Raw genomic sequence first — 15714 nt, 5'->3', positions numbered from 1 at the left:
AAATAAGCAACAAAACGTAGTGCTGAAACCAATGATGAAAAGCGATAACAGATATCCTGAAGAAAAAAGGTGCAAATAGTGACAATGGTGCCAGTCAGTCTATCCGGTGGTATTACAAAATAATATAAACAATCCGTGACATCTGTGGCTTAGATAGTGAATATTGATTGCACTGACCACATAGCGCAATTTATTGCGCATTGGAGTAAATAGGACCTACTCCTGGTCATCTGGATCTGGAGCGCTGCAACGTAAACGGTCACCAGGTCACCAGCATTCAGGTACTAGGTGTCCGAAGGTAGAAAGCTCATCACCAGGTATTCCGTCATCAGCCAACAGGAGAATGTTACCCACTCTCATGTGTCAGGAATCACCTTAGGGGGGGCTCGCAGAACAAACAAGCCCAAAAAAGAGGTATCCGATAGTGTAGTATTTTTTATTAAAGGATGTAGTATAAAAACAGGTAAACAACTTACATGAAATATCAAGATGGCCGCTGGTTGTTCATAAGGACCGTGCGGGCTAATGTCACTGTGTGGGGGCACCTCCCTTATTAACTTTACATATTTCATACCTCTCCAATGAACTCTTCTTACAGCCATTGAGAAACAGCCATATCACCATGGAGCTACATGAGCACTCGAAGGATGACTCTTCTGCCAAACAGTCAAAAGGAAAGAAGACTCAGGGTCATGGGACCATGAATTCAAGAAAAGGAATTTGGGCTTTAGGTTTATTTGTTTTTTTTTTTTCAATTGTAATGGGGGGAATGTTACCCTAAAGATGAGCTTTAATGATTTTTTGTTAAGCTGGATTGCAAGTATGATCTTTATTGCAAGAATACATTGGTCCAGTGTAAGTATACATATCTCATACCGCTGGGGAAGCTGACAATTACCGTAGTAATCAGTGCTATTACAGTGACAGCCGTGATTTTCCAGTTGCTTCCCTTCTACACTAACACATGGGGTCCCATTCACTTGGCACTGCTGCCATTTTTAGAACACCTTACTGTTTTTTAATGAATAGTGTTTTTCAAGTGTTTTTATTTTTCTCATTGTAAATGGGTAGAAGTGGGTGAGAGGGATTTTTGCCTAGAGATTTTTTTTTTCTGATGGAACATTGAAGAATCTTGATTGGAGATCAAGTAAGGTCAATATCAGCATATGTGTGTTGATATCACAGGGTTACCCCACTGTCCCCTGGATGGGATGGACATTTGATATGATACTTACAGTGAATGCCAACATCTGTGAGATTTGGGCATAACCATATTGCAAATTATTTCACCAACAGCAGAAGTAGGAGCAGAGTCAGAATCTGGCTCCTACAGATGGGCATTATTAGAGAGTGATTAATCTCCAACTACCAAACACTTCCAAATGTCAGGTCTAAAACACTATATTGAGCTTAACCAACATTCCCATTTTTGTTGGGCCAAGTATTGCATGCAACATTCAAGTTGGCCTTGATTTGCTGTACATTGCTCCTCAGAGTCCATACAGATTCTTTCTCTGGTAATGTGCAGAAAAAGATCCCACTCCTATGTGTAAGAGCCTTCGAATTTAGCTTCTATAACATAGACGTCTTCCAAATTGTTGGATCAGTTACCATATGGTTGGCACATGCAGAAAGCAATCCTGTCTCTGTCTAGCTCTCCTTCTTGGGTTTCCAGTGAAAAACCACCTGCAAAGTTATACACACTTTATTTACTAGAGAAAGAGAGTAAACTGGAAGAGAACCAGTATAGTATTAATTTTGCCAGCATGGCACCAGATCAAGTGCTGACAAAGAATAAATTCTCTTTGATCATTGACTTTAGCCCATTAAAAGGTTGTGCAACAGCTGAATGTAGAATCAAATAAGGATTAACCGTTTTATGTCAAATATACAATATAATGACACATATTCAGGGAAGGACAATGGGTTTATCATTCGTATACACTATATTGCCAAAAGTATTGGGACACCTGCCTTTATACGCACATGAACGTTCTTTAATGGCATCCCAGTTTTAGTCCGTAGTGTCAAATATTGAGTTGGCCCACCCTTTGCAGCAATAACAGCTTCAACTCTTCTGGGAAGGCTGTCCACAAGGTTTAGGAGTGTGTCTATGGGAATGTTTGACTACTCTTCTAGAAGCGCATTTGTGAGGTCAGGCACTGATGTCGGACGAGAAGGCCTGGCTCGCATCCTGCGCTATAATTCATCCCAAATGTGTTCTGTTGGGTTGAACTAAGGACTCTGTGCAGGTCAGTCAAGTTCCTCCACCCCAAACTTGCTCATCCATGTCTTTATGGCCCTTTGCTTTGTGCACTGGTGTGCAGTCACATTGGAACAGGAAGGGGCCATCCCCAAACTGTTCCCACAAAGTTGGGAGCATTAAATTGCCCAAAATATCTTGGTATGCTGACGTCTTAAGAGTTTTCTTTACTGGAACTAAGAGGCCAAGCCCAACCCCTGAAAAACAACCCCACACCATAATCTCCCCTCCACCAAACTTTACACTTGGCACAATGCAGTCAGGCAAGTACTGTTTTCCTGGCAACTGCCAAACCCAGACATGTCCATCAGATTGCCAAACAGAGAAGCGTGATTCAGAGAACACGTCTTCACTGCTCTAGAGTCCAGTGGTGGCGTGCTTTACACTACTGCATCCAATGCTTTGAATTGCAGTTGGTGATGTAAGGCTTGGATGCAGGTGCTCAGCCATAGAAACCCATTCCATGAAGTTCTCGGATGGACTTATTGCACAGGTGGCAACCTGCTTGAATTCACTGAGCTCCTGTGGGCGATCCATTCTTTCAGAAATGTTTGTAGAAGCAGTCTGCATGCCTAAGTGCTTGATTTTATACACCGAGGCCATGGAGGTGATTGGAACAGCTGAATCCAATGATTTAAAGGGGTGTCCCAATACTTTTGGCAATATGGTATATATATATATATATATATATATATATATATATGATGTTGAAAATATGTCCACACATCTTGGTTTTCCTTTGTGATTGGTATCCTTGTGCTTCTTATACATGGAACCTGATAAATGACAAAAACTTTCTTGACAGATTGATTGGAAATGTAAAGAAAATTTGTCTGGGCAGAAATATGGGAGCTGACTTGTTTTTAAAGCTTCAAGATATAGGACTGTCATCCTTGCTTTACTACTTTGTGACCTGGGCCAAATATGCAGATTAGGTGTTTTAACAATTCATTGGCTTCACGTATTTCTAAGCAGAGAAGCAAGAATCAAGGTGGCCACCCTGGAGATTTTACTGTGTCAGTTCAGCAGTGGCAGTTCAGTATTTCTATCTTGACAGTTTATATTTCTTTATTCTACAGTTACTGGTTATTGTAGATTAATAAAATGTTTCTATATAAATGTAAGCACAGATTGTGTAACTTCTGTCCAGACATGCCCAGTCATGATAGCCACGTTGATGGATGACATCATAGGCCAGCACCGACGTGCGGCTGCAAGGCAGGAGTCCATCGGTGGGTGCACTTATAAGGAGGGACTACCCAGGCTAGCCTCCAGGGAGTTCCAGTGAGGCGCTATTGGTCCCAACATGGTAAGCGATGAAGATATTAGACAGCCAATTGTTTTATTCTACTGTGTTTGATATAGAAGTTGAGGAGTAGAGGTCTATATTGTTTACTTTGGTGATTTGTATTTGCCATAGGCTTGCATATATACCATTTTTGAAGCCAGTGTCTATGGTGTTTCTCGATGTAGTGGGGACTGGATGGATGGACAGCTGTTTGGCTCTGTCCTTGTGCAGGATGCGTTTAGTCATGGGAAACTCATCTTAATTATAAGAGGTATGTTGTCAGTAATGTTTATTCCCCTAATAACAGTTGTTTTAGTCTATATGACCTTATATACAGTAACTTCCACCAATTCTCGATATATCTTCCTTTTTTTAAGGGATTGTATCTTGTTCAAAGGCAGCATAGATCCATATAACAACTAATATTCCCAGTAGGATATTCCCAACTATAAATAAGTGGACCTGACCATTGACTGTAATCCTTCAGGTACAATTGATGGTGTTATTACATTGGATAGTCTAACTTATTATGTCTATTTGGCATGCTCATACGTATATATTTGTTATAGAGCAAGTTTCACTGCGGTTGACCAGTCGTCGATCACTATATGTGTTCCAGTGCCCGCCCAAGGGGACTACCCATGTTGCGAACGCATGCTGAATGAAGGTGGAGTTATAATTGTAGAGATGTTTATTGTTCAATTTAACTGCTGTATGTGGAAAAATATGTTCTAATATACATTATACTGGTTGTTTATATAAAATGCTCTTTTTGTTTTCTAATATAGTAACCGCTGCTGTAGCCTCATGCGTCCTAAGGAAACTAAAGAGAAATGCGTTGACTCATGAGGACCCACCACCACATTGTTTGATGTAGATACTTTAATATCGACATTCTTACATATGTATGCTATTTTTGTGGTAGAGTGAGTCAGCAGTAGGAAGCCTTTGTACTGATATTGAGCAATTTTTGTAGACAATTTTTAATGTTGTTCTGGTGTTGTGAATACAATTTGTACTTTTACACAATATAATGTGTGGGTTCCCCTTTAATGCCAGTAAAGTCCTATATTGTGTGCGCTTCTGTGATATACATATAGATTGTCTTCTTAGAACTAGCAATAGTCATGACTAAAATTCATGATAGAATAAAACAGAATCTTAATCTAAAAAAGTCATAACACTCAAAAGCAGAGGCTTTGTTATATGCAGCCCCACATCTCTCTATACCTATTGGTGGAGACAAGCAATACGATTTCCTGAAGTAACTATGTTGCTAAACTGAAACTCTGAACAAAGCTGCACCTGCACAGAAGCTAGAAAATATTTACCTCTCCTGCAGCCCAAGTTGCTGAACCCTGATTTGTTGATGAGAAATTGTCCTCTGAAGTGTATTGAAACACCAACATGCCTTGGAGTGTCAATGTCCTGCATTCCCTGCAGCACTCATTGGTCCGCCTGCTGAACCCCAAGCCACTACTGTATCCTGCTGAGATGTGTGGGTTGGCAGGAGGAACAACTGAGCACAGCGGAGGATACAGGAGCTCGACACTAGAGAAACTGTCCATTTCTTGTTTTCTGAAGAGACCTTGGAAGATTTTTAAAGGCAAGTTCAATAGTATGAGCTACAGGAGAAATAAGCATTTACTTGCTTCTTTGCAAGTACAACTTTTATTCAGGGTTTGAGTAAAGTGACAGAATTGCTTTAACTTAGTACCCAATATACATTCAATAACACACCTCACAGTAATGGTCAGAGGAATTTATGGAATCCTATAAACGTGGATTCAAGGCCATGAACTGAGTCGTAGCCACAGGATCACCCAGCCTGGATCGATGAGCAAATGCAGCTACGTCCCAAGCGGCCAGAATTTTTTCACTGGGTAGGAGAAATGGAGAGACCTGAGGATGTTGCTTGTAGATTAGGAACTGGTATCTATGGAGTCCAGTATGACGCAGTGGTTTTGGACGATAATACTTTGATTGCACAATTCCAGTAACAACACCTTTTTGAAGATCTTCACCTGGGATATCTGTGACCAACCAGTGTCTCCAGAATCTGTGTATTGGCTTAGATCTTCTGGGTGCATCAGGATTCACCATAATTAAGGTGTACAGGTTTTCTGGCCTGGCATCAGGAAATTTAATAAGTGGTGCTCCCCAGACTTTGCTTAAGCTTTGGGAATACTCGTAGCAGGTGGGTATGTACACGCAGGATACATCTCCCATGTTTGGGTAGATTACATGGAGATTACCAGAACAAAAGTAAGCATCAACTCCAAAGAGACGAACAAAGTCACATGAAATAGGACGAGGTAACACAAAGGATGTCAATGATAAGAAAAACAAGATTGCAAACCACTTCTTTGCCATTTTAGCAAGAGCTCTGTGCAGCTTAACGATGTAAAGCAGTCTAAGTCGCTCCGATATTAGGTGTAAACTGGAACACATCTGGAACAGGAATAAAACTTTTTGGTGATGGATAAGTATCACCCCAACCCCTCGGATTGCAAAGTACAAAAAAACATGTTTGACCTGTTTCAAACCTTAGAGCAGGCATGCCAAACTAGTGTTTTATGGGTTCCATGTGTCCCTTTTGCTTCTTCCTTGTGGCCCTTATTGATTTAGGAATAAACATACAGAATGTGCCCCTAACTGTTCTCTCAGTTGATAAGTTACCCTTCTGTACATAATTTTGCTGCTAAATACATTAGGAAATGCTTAAAGGTCCCTCTTTTTCTAGAATAATATGTTGTAAGTTGCAATTTTTACTGTAATATTGAGGTACAAAGTGCAATAATATTTTTATGGAATTAGGTAGGTGCAGACCTCAGTAGAACTCATGCAGGGCTCAAAGCACACATGATGGGGGAGATTTACTAAACCTGGAGCACATAGAATCTGGTGCCGTTGTCCACAGCAACTGATTAGCTTCTAACTTCAGCTTGCTCAATTCAGCTTTGGAAATGAAACCTAGAAGCTGATTGGTTACTATGCACAACTGCACCAGATTCTGTGTGCTCCAGTTTTAGTAAATCCCCCTATGTGGCCACCTTGAAGATTTAGAAGTTTATTTACTAAAGGCAACTAGACTGTGCACTTTGCAAGGTGCAGTTGCACTCTGCAAGTGCAGTTGCTCCAGAGCTTAGTAAATGAGGTAAAGCTTCACTTTATAAAGAATACCCAATTACATGCAAAGACAATAAAATAAACAGCATTTTTGTTTACACCTGATTGGATGATGGAAGTCAGTAGAGCTTCTGCTCATTTACTATGCTCTGGTGGGCCCCACCTACATTTGTGTTATAGGTCAGATCACCAGGTGAAAACAGAGGGTAAAAAAGAAAACTATCTAGTTAAACCAAGGATTGGTAAGCTGCAATATGTTAAAGTGTAATTAAAGGCAAAACGTTTTTTAATTTGGGTACAGTAAAAGAAAGTGTATATCTCCTCTTAGTTTTTTTGCCATTTGTGTCCCATAGGGGTGATTTCCCTTCACTTCCTGTCTGAAAACAGGAAGTGAGAAAAAGTCCCTCCAAAGCGAGTAAATCCTAGCATGTGACCAAGGTCACCAGAAATAGTGTGCCCATTGGAAGATTTCCCCTCTTACTGTTTTAGTGTTAACCCAAAATTTGGAATTTTTGTTTACTTTCACTTTCGATGATGAGAGTAAACAGGACAAATAGAGAGGGTGAATCTCTCTAACAGGAACTTAGACAGCAATAAAGACTGACAGGGGTTCTAATCTCTCTCCACTCTATCCAAGACTACAAAAAGCTTTGCCTTTAGTTACACTTTAAATTTTTGGTTTTGGATTTAACTCCCCTTTAATAGGTACACACGAAAATTCTGTCATAGTTACAGTTATATAGTTATATTTCTGTAGTTGCAGCATGTTTACTGTAAGAGTTAAAACATGGGGAAATATGCATGTATTTCGCAGAGATGTACAAAATCAGTCTTTTTTGCCTTAACATTCACTACCTCTTAGAAACTTGATTAGTTTATATTGATTGTATGCTTGGTTTTATATATATATATATATATATATATATATATATATATATATATATATATAATTATTATTTTCTTTTAATTAATTATTCTTTTCCTTTTTTTTTGTTTACTTTATTATATATAAATATATATATGTATGCACAGACATCATTCATTTTCTTGGCATTTCCATCATATGTCTTTCTGTGTACAAAATGGCTTTATTTGCTACTTCTGTCATCATACATGTCTTTTGTCAAGTTTAAAAGAGAAATATTGTCTTAGAATAAAACATAGGTTCCTTTGTATGTGGCATGAGATTTTTGCCATTTCTGGAATTCTGTATGGGAAGATGGCTTCTGAAGGGCAAAGGTCATTCTTTGATAGCAGACACAGCAAATTATATGATGGATACATACAGTCTCTGAGGAACTGTCAGTGTATATTACAATTACGTTATGTGATGAATAGCATTTGTAATGTTACGCAGTTGTTGAACAGCCATTTTGTAGTTGTTAAAATGTATTTAACTTCATTCTTCAAGCCAGAAGTTACCCAGTCTTCTCATTATATACAAAATGCCTGTTTTGTAAATTCATCATTAAAACTTAGAGGTCTAGTCAGAAAACATTGGTATGGCTTTGCTGCTTAAAAAACCCACAGCTCTGCACATTTATTACACTGGCTTCAAGAGGTAGATAAACAATAAATATGACTAGAGGGCAGTTAAAAAGAACAGGAACAGAACCAGGCCACATGACCTGTCAGAATTCCATGACAGTCTGGGGTTTATTTACTAAAGCTGGAGAGTCCAAAATCAGACTCCCTTCTGCATAGAAACCAATCAGCTTCCAGGTTTCATTGCCAAAGCTTCATTGAACAAGCTGAGGTTAGAAGCTGATTGGTTTCTATGCAGAAGGGAGTCTGATTTTGGACTCTCCAGCTTTAGTAAATAAACCCCTCTGTGTCCAGGGTTGATCATTCACAAGGTAATCGCACCATGAATGATTACATGTGAGCGTCCACAAATAACTGCAGGAGCTGCCAGTTTCCCATTGCTTTCAATGGGACTTTTTCCTGCTGCTAATCACTGGAAACCCTTGTTGGGTTTCCTGTATCTAATCATTAGTGGTCCAGTTGTAAGTGTGAATGGAGCCTAAAAGATTAAAAAATAAATAAAACCTACAAAATTCCACTTCAGTCTAGAGATTTCCCCAGTAGTAATTTGTTCTGCTATTAGGTGTCCTTAGTCTAATGGCCAGCATCATTCAACCCATTTCTTCTGAGCCCAAGTAATCCTGGATCAGTGGTTTCCTATGTTTTCTGTTCTGACCATATTTCTGCATTGAAGTGGTTACCGCAAGCTTTGCTGAAGTGCATAGAAGTGAATGAAATGTCATTTTGTAACATTTCATTATATAGGCAGGTGCAGTTAACCTTCTCACCTGTGTGTGGCTATGTGTTATTATTAAATGGGAAGGGGAGTCTCATAAGGGAATTGGGACCTTAGGCCCCATTTACATCATAGCGTAAGGGGAACGAGTGTTCCTACTATATGATTTTGATGTTGCGCTTTTCATGCAATTCTGCATATTGCATAGGGCAACCTATTCATTTGAATGGGCTGCCCTATGACACGTTTGTCGACCAAAAATAAGCTCTTGTTCCTTTTCACGCAACAAGCTTCACACGATTTGTGAAGGCATGGTTTGCCGCAATTGCTGCATGATCCTGTCGTCCGACAATCACAGCAGAACTGCATTGCATTTGGGGTGCCATTGAAAGATAATGTCACCCAAACACACGCAGTGCGTTGAGCTGCGATTGCCATGCAATTTGGAATCTTGGGCAGAATTTCAGTGATTCTAACCACGATCCCAAATTGCAAGATGTGAATGGGGCCTTATAGATTCCATACAGTGCCTCAAGAGAAGAAGAAGACTGATTGCACACTGAACTCTTGAAAGACTTTGGCAGCCATTGTGGGCATGGGAATCTTTTAAATAAGGGAATGCCCATTTTTGAGGTAGAGAGCAAAGTGTAGGGAAAGGTTCCTGTGGAGTAGGGCTTAGGGCAGGCTCCTTGGTCATTGCTTACACTCCAGATATTTAGTACAGAGATGTGGAGCCGGTGGGAAGTACTACTTCAGCCTAAATACCTTTTCTTATAGAACAATATCCCTGCTAGCCAAGGCTGCCCTCTGGTACCGCAGTTGATGAATACAGTACTGTACATTTCTGCACCGCTCTTCATATAGTGTGCGTATCTTTATATCTGTGCCATAGACTGCTTGGTTCTGTTGTACAATAACGTTGGGCCCTGAAGTGTAGATAGTTTATTTAGTGTAGCTAGAGGTTTGCTAGAAGCCTGGGTGTGAGCCAGAGGGCTACTTCAGGGCAGGCTGGATGGCTCTACAGGTCAGCCCTCTGGTACCTCCCCCCTGCTCTAGAAGCTTCTAGAAGTCAGTAGGTAGAGGTGAGGAGGAGCTGATCTGCATATTTATGGGAGTCTGACCATTCCCAGACAGGCCTGGTAGTGTGGCAGACTGGCTCATAAATATGAGAGAACCTGGCCAGCAAGAGATGTCAGGTGGAAAATGGATGGTTGAGGTGCTGCTGTGTAGCCTGGGAGGGGCTCTGGAGAAAGGGGGAGTTTGCCTCCAGGCTGGAGGTTGGAGGAAGGGAGAAAGCTGAAAAAGGGAGCTCCACTGCCCTGCAGTCCACAAGGGAAGGACAGCCTGCAGAGTATGGGAAAGAACTGGCCCAGCCGAAGGCCTGAAAGCAGTTCTATCTACAGCTGCAGGATAAGGACAGTGTGAGTATCTTTACACCCCCAGGGCCTATAAGGGAGAAGTCTGCTAGATGCAAGTTCTTGGCAAGTCTTTAGGGAACAGTTTATAGCTTACCTGATCCATTGTCTTGGAATCAGATACTGTAGCCAGGTGGGCTGGTATTTTGTTCACAAGGGAGGCCCAGAGCTCCTATAAGTTGCCAATTTGCTGAAAATGCACTCGGGACATCAAATTCCTGGGAGGTGTTTACTTTGCTAAAGACTGTTGTGGTTCTGGCTGGAACACAGTGGAATATCTGTCAATTTTACAGTATGCTAGAAAAGGAAATTATGCTCATTTGTGTTATTCCTTAATCAACTTGGGCATCTCATAACCCCTTTTCCCTATCCAAGCTGAAATCCCTAATACAAAAAATCAAGCACATGGACTGTTTTTTTGTGTGTGTTGCCTGGTTGTGTAGGAAGTGAACCCAAAACCAGCATATCTCAAGGGGGTAGTGCTACAGTAACAAGGACTCATATAAAGGATACTATTGTGCTTTATACGAAGTGTGTGACTGGTTACTCCAAACTTGACGTACCTAACTTAGGCCCTGCCTAGAAGTAAACTTGAACAAAGGTAAACAGTGCCTTTTACTGTAAAAACACAAAGCACTGCCCTCACTTCTGCTACACAATGAATACCAGCCCACACCTGTTTTAGTGTGCCAACTGGTGTGAACGAGCCCTTAAAGGGTTAGTTCACCTTTACAAAAAACCTCCCTATGTAGGTAAGGGGTTTTTGTAGATAAAAAAAACTGTGCAGCTCTGACTGAAGTTGAATAATGCCCTTGTTATAAGTGTAAGCCAGAGCAGCCTGACTTGAAAACTCCCAGGATGTTGCTAAGTGAGGCCTAGTCATTACTGCTCACCTCCACCATCACAGGAGTGAGCTCTTTTTTTGATTCAAACCCTCTCACTTGGGCTTTCTCTCCCATGATGCAGTAGCTCTGAGCTAGCGTTTGAGAGCTCACTCCTGTGATGGAGAAGGTGAGCAGTATTAGCTAGGCCTCACTTAGCAACATCCTAGCAATGTCCTGTGAGTGTTCTAGTCAGGCTTTGGGAGGTACGTAAATTGCCTACACCTATACCTAGGGCATTATTCAATTTTGTTCTATCTACATACACCCATTATTTGCATAGGCAGCTTTTGGTAAAGGTGAACTAACTTTTTAAAAGTATACTGATGCAGCACGGATTTACTTCCATTTTCAGTCCATGTACTTTGTGTAGGTATAATATGGTCTGGGCTTGTCAGTCTACTGGGGTAGGATGGAGGCATTACCTGACAGTTGGCACAGGGGGCAGGAAGTATACTCCACTCTCAGAAAACTCTGATGTATCACACCCGCATTTGACTGCCCCTCTCTGCAGTCATAAATTCGAGTGGCAGCCTTTTAATTTAAATTTAAAGCAAAACCTGCGTTTCACCCATCTATAGTAAAGCAACAAGTTTGCTTTAACCTTCCCACCATCTCAGCAGCATAGCCTTACCTCTTCTTTGCTCGCCCACAACTGTTACAGAACATGTGACTCACTCCATGTGACAGCACTGGACCAATCAGTCCATAGACCATGGTAAATGACAACTCCAGGCACTTTTAGCCTATGCAGTACTTTATTTTTGTTGAAAAGGATGGGTGTGGGAGCCAAAAGATCAGTTTCTGTTGCTGGGAAAGGTGAACTTGTTTTTCCTACTTGGGCAAAGTGCTGGTTTAATCAAAAAGTGCAAAAGTGCTTATAAATAAATAAAAATAATAATAATTGTTAATGTGCCATGGATAATTAAATAAATAAAATAAAGCATGTGAAAAATTGATACAATCATATCATAATAGCAGATCCCTATATGTGCAATCCTTATGACAATGTGCACATCTTCCATTTGTAAACCTCAAGAAAAATCAATAATATAATATAAAAATGCAATAATATGAAAGATAATTCAAAAATAAATAAAATAAAATAAAAAGTCTATTGTGAGAAAACTGTCCCAATGTGCAATTGAATCTCCAGCCTGAACAGATATACTCTCCTTCGGTGTGAAGATAAGATCTTTGCAGTGATGTTGTAAACCTGTGTGACTGCAGGACTGTGAGGGATACTCCCTCCTTTGATCCACTCCTTAATCCTCTGCCTTTGTATTCCTAGTATGTCTCATGCAAAAAAAGAGATAAAAGATATGGTGTCCTATCCCAGGGGTAAAACAGCTTTAATGTGCTTCCATGTTGCACTCACATTTAATATAATACAATTGCGCTTTGTATATACAAGATCCCACAGCTTGCAGCTAAAACAGAGCAGAGGGTGTGTGTCCACACACCTTCAGTACTCGCCGTATCGTAGATAGAATGCGCGGTGGCGTCACTGCCCCTCCCCAACGCGCTGCGCTACAGGGCCTCATTTACATTTGTAATGCAGTCTGAAAAGCTATCCATGTTGCCTTGACAATGGTTGTGGGGCACCCGCATACAGCTAAATGGGTTGTGTTTGCATAGCAGTACTGCTCAGCAAAAACGACAGCAGGGACCATTTTTACCATGCTGTGACGCAGCATATGTACATCCCCCTCTGCTGCTCTTGCAGCTTAACCATTTGCCCTCCTGAGGATTTACCCCCCTTCTTGACCAGGCCATTGTTTGCGTTACGGCGCTGCGTTATTTTAACTGACAATTGCGCGGTCATGTAACACTGCACTCAAATGAAAATTACATCCTTTTTTTCCCACGAATTAAGCTTTCTTTTGGTGGTATTTGATCGCCTGTGTGTTTTTTATTTTTTGTGCTATAAAAAAAGCAATATTTTGACTTTTTGCTATTAAACATGTCCAGTAAAAAAATTTAAAAATTAAACTTTCGTCATAAATTTAGGCCAAAATGTATTCTGCTACATGTCTTTGCTAAAAAAAATTCCAATACATGTAAAATAATTGGTTTACATGAAAGTTATAGAGTTTACAAATGGTGGTATAGATAATGGAATTTATTTTTTTTACTAATAATGGCGGCGATCAGCGACTTATAGCGGGACTGCGGCGGGCATTCGGACCCTGGGGGGAACTGACTTGGTGTCACTGACATCCCCAGTGACACCAATACGGTGATCAGTGCTAAAAAAAGCACTGGCACTGTACTAATGGCACTGGGCAGGAAGGGGTTAACATGAAGGGCAATCAAAGGGTTAACTGTGTGCTGGGTGTGTTGGTGCTTCACTGTAAGCACAGAGCAGTGTGACCGAGCCGACAGGGAAGAGGACTGTTAGTAAACAAAGCAGCCCTCTTCCCTGTTGGAGATCCTCGGTAATCTCCAGGCACTGGTGGGTAATCACCACCCGGGACCCGGTGATTGACAGCCGTGGCCGTGAATGGCGGCGCAGGTAGGGAGGGCGCCCCCTACCTGGAAATGCAAAATCGCGTGTATATCTATATCTATATATATGATTCTGCTGCCCTGTAGCAGTATATCTGCTATAGGGTGGCAGGGATGTGGTTAAGGAGGAACAGTTAAGGGGCTTCATGGGTGTGGCAAATTTAACATGGCTTGCCAAATTTAACATTTAGTGCTGCCTGTTAAACTCACCCATTAAGGTCAATAGGGCCACGCTACAATTGCAAGCCAAACGCTTGGCTCATGATTGTGGCACAATGGGGTTGATTTACTAAAGACAAAAAGACTGTGCACTGTGTAAAGTGCAGTTGCTTCAGAGCTTAGTAAATGAGCAGAAGGTCTGCTGACTTCCATCAGTCAATCGTGTGAAAGCAAAAATGCTGAATTTTTTATTTTTCTTGCATGAAATTGAGTATTCTGTGCAAAGTGAAGCTTTATTTCGTTTACTAAATCTTGGACCAACTGCACTTGCAGAGTGCAACTGCACATACCAAAGGTCACAGTCTATTTGCCTTTAGTAAATCAAACCCAATGTTTCTATTCAAAATCTCAGTTCAGCTGTACTGTAGGCACGACAGCGAGAAGCCACTGCTGTGCTACCTAGGTTGGAAGGTGCAGTGTGGTATGGAAGGCAGTGAACACAGAGTCCTGATTGCCAGAAACAATGTATTGTACAAGAGTTCAACTTGTACAGACAGGCTCAGTGGGAAAGATCACCGCCCAGTGACACCTACAACTGTTCACGGTGAGAAAGTGACCTATAGACCCAAGGATGCTGACAGCGTCAGTCACAAATGGGGGAATGTAGCCTGGCCGGTCCAACCCTAAAGGGGAAGCTTCCTGTTGAGGTAGACATAGTCCCTATGCTCTCCCTACTCATCTGGAACCTTTCCCTAACACTCAGCACTATCTCTGGCAGACGGGGACCTATCCCTACTCTTGTCACTTGCAGAAAGTGTGCAAAACCCAGGGGTCAGAGTCTTAATTTGCCTGACCCAAGATGGCCACCGGGGTCACATGGGGCACAAGCATCCAACTGGATCCCTGGCCCAAATACCCGAGGGAACCATAGGGGTTGATTTACTAAAGGCAAATAGACTGCGCACTTTGCAAAGTGCAATTTCTCCAGAGCCTAATAAATGAAGTAAGGCTTTGCTTTGCAAAGAATACACCCATGTGTAAGAGGCTTTACAGTGTATCTATACCAAAACCTTAATTTTTTTGTTTTGCACAGAATGGGGAAGGATTATAACCTCTATGAGGTTTTACTGCTGTCCAGATCTCTATTCAGGAGGTTTGTTCTCATTCTGTGTTTGGAGGCAACTTTTTATCAGCCAAGGGAGTGAGGGAAAATCTTCAACAGATTTAGGTCTCATGTACACATGAATTCCCTTAGACGTTTAGCTCTCCTAGCAGCAGAAAAACACTAAATGCAGAAAAATGTGTGTAAACGCGGTACCGTGTTTACCCATGTTTAGATGGGTTTAGCACTTTGGCGTTTATTCATTTGATTGACCAGAGTAATTTCCATTGACATGAATAAATGGTCAAGTGCTAAACGCGGCTAGCATTTAATCGCATTTACACGTTTTTGCAGCGTTTAGCATTTTTGGCCAAAACGTTTCTCTTCTGAACAAGATTCTTCTGTGTGCAGGAGAGGAATGTTTAACTGTCCCTAAACTCTGCTGTTCCTAAACTCTGGTAAAAGCCTATGTGTATATGGACACATAGGGGTTGATTTACTAAAGGCAAATAGACTGTGCACTTTGCAAAGTGCAGCTGCACTCTGCAAGTGCAGTTGCTCCAGAGCTTAGTAAATGAGGCAAAGCTTCACTTTGCAAAGAGTACCCTTTTCCTTTAGTAAATCAACCCCATAGGCTTTATTGAGTTGAGTTCAGGGGCTTTGGCAAAAAAACACCAAAAGCTCCTAAACTCATATTTAGGAGCAGCAA

The 15714-nt window shown here is 41.2% G+C and overlaps 1 protein-coding gene and 1 pseudogene across 1 annotated transcript in view; one reads left to right on the top strand and one right to left on the bottom strand.

Moving 5' to 3' along the window:
* The window catches only part of SLC13A5 (solute carrier family 13 member 5), a 123322-nt gene that overhangs the window by 34800 nt on the left and 72808 nt on the right, over positions 1-15714 (top strand). The gene's annotated exons all lie outside the window — the stretch shown is intronic.
* Positions 5325-5924, bottom strand: LOC149457431 (phosphatidylethanolamine-binding protein 4 pseudogene; annotated as a pseudogene).

This window comes from Staurois parvus, unplaced genomic scaffold (assembly GCF_062004578.1).
Source record: "Staurois parvus isolate SC_StPar_1 unplaced genomic scaffold, SC_StPar_1.0 ptg000321l, whole genome shotgun sequence".
Taxonomy (NCBI): Eukaryota; Metazoa; Chordata; class Amphibia; order Anura; family Ranidae; genus Staurois; species Staurois parvus.
The sequence above is the reverse complement of the archived record's forward strand: the minus strand, read 5'-3'. Positions and strand labels throughout refer to the sequence as shown.